This window comes from Myotis brandtii, unplaced genomic scaffold (genome assembly GCF_000412655.1).
Source record: "Myotis brandtii unplaced genomic scaffold, ASM41265v1 scaffold328, whole genome shotgun sequence".
NCBI classification, from domain to species: Eukaryota; Metazoa; Chordata; class Mammalia; order Chiroptera; family Vespertilionidae; genus Myotis; species Myotis brandtii.
The window spans coordinates 3,085,536-3,093,859 of record NW_005362626.1 but is presented as its reverse complement, the minus strand read 5'-3'; the positions used below and the strand labels follow the sequence as shown (position 1 = coordinate 3,093,859).

Genomic DNA, 8,324 nt, shown 5'->3' with positions numbered 1-8,324 from the left:
TCCAGGTGCCGCGTGCCCGGTGGCGGAGCGGGCCGGTGGCCGCCACCCTCGCCCTCTGAAAAGCCCTCTCTGGTCTGGGGGTTCCCTTAGGGTTGGTTTCAGGATCTTCTGGGGCCTCTGGGGTGCATCTCTCGGGGTTGCCGGGGGACCCGCCCTGGCCGCAGATGGCACGACCTCGAAGCAGCCTTCCCTGGCACGTGGGGCCAAGGGCTCCCCACCACTTCCTGCGACCCCCAAAACTCCACCCACCCGGTTCGCAAGGGGAAGGAGAGGAGAGGGAAATGGAGGCTTGAAGAGAAGGCGACAGGGCCAAGCGCTGGAAGCGGTTTCCTAGGCGTTTTTCTCTTGCACCTGGAACAGAAATGATATACAATGTATGGGCCTCTAGATACCCTTTGACAGTGCTCAAAGGACATGTATTTTTTAGCTGCTTCATTGAGCTGTAACTCGCATATCATAGCATTGGTCCACTTAGTGTGTAATTCAATGGTTTAGTATCTTCACAGGGCTGTGCAATCATCACCACAGGGGATTTTGGACCGTTTGCCTCTCTGTAAAATCAAGCCATTGCCCACTTCCTCCTCACCCACCGCCCCTAAAGGAAATCACATAAGGTGATATTTTGTGGCTGCCTTCTTTCGCTTCGCAAAATGCTTCCCCAGTTCATCTAGGTTGTAGCATGTATCAGTACTTCATTTCTTTCTTTTTTATCACCAATAATATTCCATTGTTTGGATATAACACATTTTGTTTCTCCACTCATTAGTTGATGGACATTTGGGTTGTATCCACTTTTTTGGATATTTTGAATAATGCAGCCATGAATATTCATGTATAAATATTTGTGTGGACATATGTTTTCAATTCTCTTGGCTATATACTTGGGAGTGGAATCACTAAGTTTTATAGTAACACTAATCCTAACATTTTAAGGAACCATCAAAGACCTAATTTTAGGTATTTTGGAAAGAGGGGGGTGGGGCCATTCAAAAAGCAATGGAATGGATCTGCAACCCAGGTGTGGATGAAGAACCTTCTCTATAGACAGCCTACTCTCTGGAGACTTCTGGGAGCAATTGCTCACTGTATTGAGAGGAGTAGATAGGGCTCAGGGAGGGCTGGATCCAGGGAGAACGTCCTCCTTCCGGGGAGAAGGGAGATGGACATCCCAACTCCCAGCTATCACCATTCCAGAGGCTGTACACAGAGAGAAGTCCACAGGAACACCCAGCGGTGGCTGGTTGGAGTGGGGGCTCTGGTGAGAGTGTGGGGGGGAGCATGGCTTTACAGCTGAAATAATATTTACCTCCACATCTGAGAGACTCTGCAGCAAGGAACAGGGAACAGCATGGGGTAAAGCCCAGCCATGGGAAAGTGCTTGGTGAACTTGACTGTGGTAAAAAGAGGGGGATGGGAGTGAGGGAGACAGGCCCAGGAGGGTAAACAGAGGCCTGGCTTCCATGCCAGGGAGTTTGGATTGAACCTGTAGCCACGTTCTTCCCAGGGAGTTCTTGGAATGAGCCCAGATGACAGATGTGGTCAGATGTCTGCATGGCCCTGGCCCCCATCTGCATTGCCTGAGCGCCCTCTGTACTGCCACAGTGTGGCAGGTTTGGCACCCTGCGGTGGCAGAGGGCCAAGTCTGAGCTGTGTGCACAAGGGTTGTTATCCTGGCCTTTGTACCTTCTGCTCCAGGGACCTGCCAGGCTTCCAGCTCCAGTTCAAATTTATGTTCAGGTTTGCCCACATCTTCTTGGGAATTGGATCCTTTCATAATTCTACAACATTGTGTAATGTTTAGACATCAGGAAACCAGAGGGAGTTGACATAGGGTTAGATAATAATAGAGCATTTTAAAATAGCTAATGGATTCCATATTACTTTTCTCTTCACTAATGATTAAACTCCCCATAAAGTCCACAGGGTCAGATTGCTCTGATTCATCTACAAGTGGTTTCCGATAGTTTTAAAACAAGGATTAATTATATCAAAGCTGGAATGATTATGAGCTTCTGAACCAAAATGTATCTTTAGCCTAATTTTATTGTTTGCAGTTTCAGAGCCAAGAGCTAATTTAATTAATGTTTATATGAGCAGTAAACATCATTAATAATAGTGGGGTGCATTGTTAAAGTTGTGGCCCCCCAGCGAATGGTGTCCCCGAGTCCTCACTCCCTTGCAAGGTGACTTTGCTGCTCCTCCCTAAATCAAGAGGTTCAACTATTTCTCCACTCCTTGACTCTGGGCTTGATTTGGCAAATGGAATGCAGCAGAAGTGACATTGTGCAACCTCCAAGACTAGGCCTTAAGTGGTATTATAAATTCCATTTTTAATCTCCTGGAGCACCCAGAGACCAGGTGGAAGAGAAGCCCAGTGGACAGCCAGACCAAGGCTCCAGACAAGTGAATGAAGCCATCTAAGACTTCCAGCCTCAGCATTCCCACCAGCTCTCAGAGCCAGGGGAGACCCACAGAAACTTGAGAAACAATATATTGTTGCTTTAAGCCACTAAATTTCAGGGTCATTTTTTAATGCAACAGTAGATAACAAATACAAATAGTATCCTAAACGGTAACAGTTTTCACTATAAAAACTGGCCTCATCTCTAAAAACAGGTATTTTCCCACTTTTCAGAACAGTAAGGTAGTGTTTTCACCTTTGAAAGAAAGTGGAGTTGTTCAAGAACGTCTGTGAGCCCAGCTGGAGTGGCTCTGTTGGTCGAACATCGTCCCATGAACCAAAGGGTCCCCAGTTCAATTCCTGGTCAGGGCACAAGCCAGGGTTGTGAGCTTGATCCCCAGTATGATGTGTGCAGGAGGCAGCTGATCAATGTTTCTCACATTGATGTTTCTTTCTCCCTCTCCATTCCTCTCTCTCTAAATTTAATAGAAACATAAAAAAGATTTAACGAAAAGAAGAAAGTCTGTAAATTTAAATTTGAATGCCAAAGTATAATAATGTTTAGCCATTTAAAAACAACACAAAACTGAGGCGTTTTATTATTCAGACTAAGAGCTAGTTAGGGTGAAAGAAAAAGAAATTGATAAATGAGTTCATTGATTGCTTCTCATTTTGTCCTTATCCGGTGCTTTGCTTACTTCTAACTCACAGAAGTTTGAATCTGTCCTCCTTTGCATTTGGCTTTGAATAAGCAAAATTGTGCTTTCCTTTCTGCACCCTTTCAAGGCTACTGCTTCCCTCCCAGCAGCTCTCTCCACACTGGTATACAACACGCTCTCTTCCTGACATCATGACCTTTTCCTTTTCGAGACTTTAAATTAAAACTTATCTCCCAATATCAGGATTTGTCCTTTTCTTTGCTCTTTTATTGAAAAAAAAAACCAAAAACATGACTGAACAATACACCTTTTATGGGTTCTCTTGAAATTAAGGAATTGATAACAATGTATTCCTCTGATCTCAAGAATACTGGGCAACAGATACCTAGAGAAAAAGGATGAGTTAAGAAATTACTGTTTAGACTTTTGATACTGTTATTTTATATATTTTAAATTTCTGCCCCACCGGCATGGCTCAGTGGTTGAGCATCAACTCAAGAACCAAGAGGTCACAGGTTCGATTCCCAATCAGGGCACATGCCCGAGTTTCGGGCTCAGTTCCCAGTGGCAGTGGATCAATGATTCTTATCATTGATGTTTCTATTTCTCTCCCTCTCCCTTCCACTCTGAAATCAAGAAAAATATATTTTAAAAAATTTACATTTCCATACTGTAAATTTTTTACTTCAGTGCACAATTCTGTGTATTTCAGCATATGTGGAAATATGTGTACCCACCACCACAATCAGGATCAAGAACCTTTCATCCCCCCAGAAACTCCCTCCTGTGCCTTGTATTATGAAACCCTCTGTCATCCCCAGCCCCTGGTACCCACTAGTCTTGCCTTTCCAGAAGTTCATATACATTGGGTCATATAGAATGTATCTTTTTAAGACTGACTTCTTTCAATCACCCATCCATGTCTGGGGGTGTATAAGTAATGTGTTCCTTTTTATATCTGAGTAGTATTCCATTGTATGCATGTATCACCATTTGTTTATCCATTCACTCATTGAAAGATGTTTGGGTTGTTTCCAGTTTGAGGCAATTATTAATAGAGCTACTATAAATGTCTCATTTTAATTAAAAATCTATATGCTGTTTATTTCAAAACTACTTTATCAGCAGACATATTAAGCCATGATTTATGCTACTTTGACATTTATTTAAAGTGCTTATTCTAGTAGTTTTGGGGGAGATTAAATGAGCATTTCCTTTGCATTATCACTTTTATTAGATAAATATCTTTTGTAAAAAAACATGATTTGATATGTCCACAAATTGGTGACAACTCAAGACAAAGTAAGATCAAATCCATATAATAGATACAAATAGACTAAAGTGGTAGCTTGGAACAGACCAATTTTACACATGATCTGAAGGTGGAGAGATAAAAATAATTTTTTGTTTTAATTTGGGCCAGCTTTAGCTCTGAGGCCTCGCTGCTGAAAACATCGATACAATGTTTAGCTTCTTATTTGCAACATAGTACATAGTTTCTTAGAGTTGCAGCTGAGAGTCCGGCAAGTGAGGCAGAGAACGTTGGAGCCTGCAGCAAGCAAGCCTCATGCTTGCTTCAGTGCCTGGCTGCCAGCCGCCGTCTTGGCTGACAGTTAATTTGCATATACTCACTGATTAGCCAATGAAAAGGGTAGCGGTCGTACGCCAATTACCATGTTTCTCTTTTATTAGTGTAGATATCTTTTGTAAAAAAACATGATTTGATATGTCCCACAAATTGTGACAACTCAAGACAAAGTAAGATCAAATCCATATAATAGATACAAATAGACTAAAGTGGTAGCTTGGAACAGACCAATTTTACACATGATCTGAAGGTGGAGAGATAAAAATAATTTTTTGTTTTAATTTGATGCATTTTTGGTTTGACCTTAGAAAGTACTCAATATGTTGGCAGCTAGAAATTGCATGAATTTGTTGATAATGTGTTTTGGCATCCTTGAGGGCGGTTTTGGGTACAGAAAAACTGTCAGATGTTTATTTTGGCTTTACATTTAATTTACAATATGTGAAAGTTACAAGTCCTAAATCCTTATTCTCTTATTGGTTATTAAATTGAGGTTACCGTGTGCTCTCCCTCCTGGGAGCACATCCTCACCTTTCCCCTCTTTCCCCCCACAGGCGTGCACCTCCTAAACTCTAAGGGCCTTCAGGAGACTTGCAGCCAGGGGAGCTTGTCCCAGGCTAACCCCCTGAACCTGTCCCCAGGGCCCCCTGTTCACTCATTCTCCAGTGAGCTGACAGCAGTCCCCCCTTGGTGGGCAAGGAGAGCCCCTCACGTGGTTTCAAAGCCCAGGGCTTCAAAGAAAACCACCAGGAAACCTGTGTCTGTTAGACACCGAAGGACTCCTGGACGAGCAGGAGAGGTGAATTGTGTCTTAGGTCAACAATCAAATGAAAACCTCAGGGTTATGCCTTCCAAGGCAAGCCCACACCCTTCCCTGGAGCATACCCACAGTAAATCCTATGTGTTAGAATTTATAGTTAGTGATGAAAATGCATAAATTAATAAAACATTATTGCAGCATCCCATGATTTAATAAATCCTATTGACGCAAATCATTTCATCCATTTAATAACATGGTGTTATTCTTAGCAACTAGATGTTGGTTTAAAAAATCACATTTGATTAAAGCAAGCACATCAAGTCAGAATGTGGGGCTTTCTATAAGATAATGACTCAATTTTTAGATGAGAAGAGCGATAAGAAAAAGTAAACTCTCCAGACTTGGAAATAGAAACGGATGACCCAATGTCCTGTCCTTTCAATATCATGCTGGGGCACTAACGCCCTGGGGGGTGCAGCTTTGCTTCAGGCTATTTAAGATTAATTAAGATGTTTTGCAATTCTGTGAGGGAAGAGGATGACATGTACAATATGACAGTGATGTCAATGGTTCTCAGAGCAATTGAGATTAATTTTGTCTGGTAGAGATGCAAATGATTTCTGTCTGGTAGCAACAATCAAAAACATTTTGAATTTTCAAAAGAAAAAGAACATTTTGATGATCAGGTTTATTGCCTTGGAGGTTATTAACCAGGCTTTTTTTCTAATCTAACTTAGCAGTTATTTTCCAATGCCTGTGTAGCCTTAGTTTCTCAAAGTTTCTTTCAACCAATTAGCCAACCTACTGCTTCCCTCATTTGTGAGTTAATGAAATATTTGATACCTAGTTCCTTTATGTTATGGGAGACTCAGGTTTTGTCTTTTTAAGAATTCTACTTTGAGCCCTAGCCGGTATTGCTCAATGGATAGAGTGTCGGCCTGTGGACTGAAGGGTCCCAGGTTCCATTCCCTATCAGGGCACATGCCTGGGTTGTGGGCTCGATCCCCAGTAGAGGGCATGCAGGAGGCTGATCAATGATTCTCATCATTGATGTTTCTATCTCCCTTCCTCTCTGAAATCAATACAAATTTATTTTAAAAAAATAAAAATTTTACTTTGAAAAGAGACTTGAAAATTTTATCAAATGTAATATGTGGGCCTTATTTGGACCCTGTCCTCCAACAAACCAGTTGTAAAAGACATGTTCGGGGAGACGGAGAACATTTATAAGGTGTCCTAGGTATTAATGCTATTAAGCAAGGATTATTGCCCTGGCTGGTGCTCAGTGGTTAGAGCATCGGCCTTTGGACCCAAGGCTTGAGGGTTCAATTCCCGGCCCCGGTTGATGTGTCGTTCTCATGTCGATGTTTCTTTCTCTCTCCCTCCTCCCTCCCATCTACTCTCTCTAAGAATCAGTGGAAACAATATCCTGGGATGAGGATTAAAAAAAAAAGGAAAGAGTTTTTTAGGTGGGAAGATGGCATTAGTGGTATGCAGGAAAAGTATATATATATTTTTACTGTATTAATTATCTGGTATTGTGTAACAAAGTATCCTAAATCACTGAAAGTATTTTATTTATTTTTTAAAAATATATTTTATTGATTTTTTACAGAGAGGAAGGCCTCCTGCACACTCCCCACTGGGGATGTGCCCGCAACCCAGGTACATGCCCTTGACCGGAATCGAACCTGGGACCTTTCAGTCCGCAGGCCGACACTCTATCCACTGAGCTAAACCGGTTTCGGCTGAAAGTATTTTAAATGTAGGCTTTATTATTATTTAGGTATGGCAAGTTCAACAGATCAGAAGATGCCTGCCATTAAAAAGAGAGTTTATCATATTCACACATCCCAAGAGAAGGGGCCACACCATGCTCCCGGTGGGTTACATGGGAAGCCAAAGTCAATTCAGAGGCAGAGAGAGTCAGGGGGAAATGTGGGCAAGAGCCTTTAATGTGGTTTCCACAGGGAGGAACAGGTGAGGCAGGGTAAGCGAGCTTAGGATTGGCTGGTCTGAATGATTTCAGTGGCTCTGGGACACAGGGGCTGTCTCTGGTCTGCTAGATGTCCTGGGGGTGATTAGTCCAGGCAGACAGTGGCCCAGAGTGTGAGAGCTCTGTGAGAGTTCGATCAAGGAAGTGGTTGGGTATGGGCTCTGGATTAGCAGGTTTGCCTGTGAAAGCACGTGCTCTCTCTCTGGAATTGGCTAGGCCTGGAGGGACCGTGTTTCCAGGGTCGGCAAGGCCCCAGGATCACATGGTTGATACACAGTGACTTTAAAAGTTTCTTGGTATTTTTTACAGCTTCTGAGAGTTAGGAATCTGGGCATGGCTTAGCCAGGTGGTTTGGCTCAGGATCTCTCAGGAGCACACTGTCCAGATCTGAACCTGACTGGAGCTGGAGGATCTGTGTCCAAGATGGCCTAGGCACATAGCTGTTGGAAAGAAGCCTGCATTCTTTGCTGGCTTTGGCCAGAAGCCTCAGTTCTTTTTTTTTTTTTTAAGTATATTTTAGTGATTTTTTACAGAGAGGAAGGGAGAGGGATAGAGAGTTAGAAACATCGATGAGCGAGAAACATTGATCAGCTGCCTCCTGCACACTCCCTACTGGGGATGTGCCCGCAACCAAGGTACATGCCCTTGACTGGAATCGAACCTGGGACCCTTCAGTCCGCAGGCCGAAGCTCTATCCACTGAGCCAAACCGGTTAGGGTGAAGCCTCAGTTCTTCATAGGCCTGCTGGCTTCCCCTAAAACAAGTGATGTGACAGAGAGAAAGAGAGAGAGAGAGAGAGAGAGAGAGAGAGAGGTAAGCCACACTTACAAAAATCTATATATATAAAAGGCTAATACACTAAGTGTCCTTCCCTCCATCCAGGTAATGATGTCACATAGCAATGCCTGGTTTCCTCTCCC

General features: G+C 43.0%; 1 protein-coding gene across 1 annotated transcript in view; it reads left to right on the top strand.

Moving 5' to 3' along the window:
- Positions 1–8,324, top strand: part of CMBL (carboxymethylenebutenolidase homolog (Pseudomonas)) — a 47,512-nt gene that overhangs the window by 992 nt on the left and 38,196 nt on the right. The window lies entirely within an intron of this gene.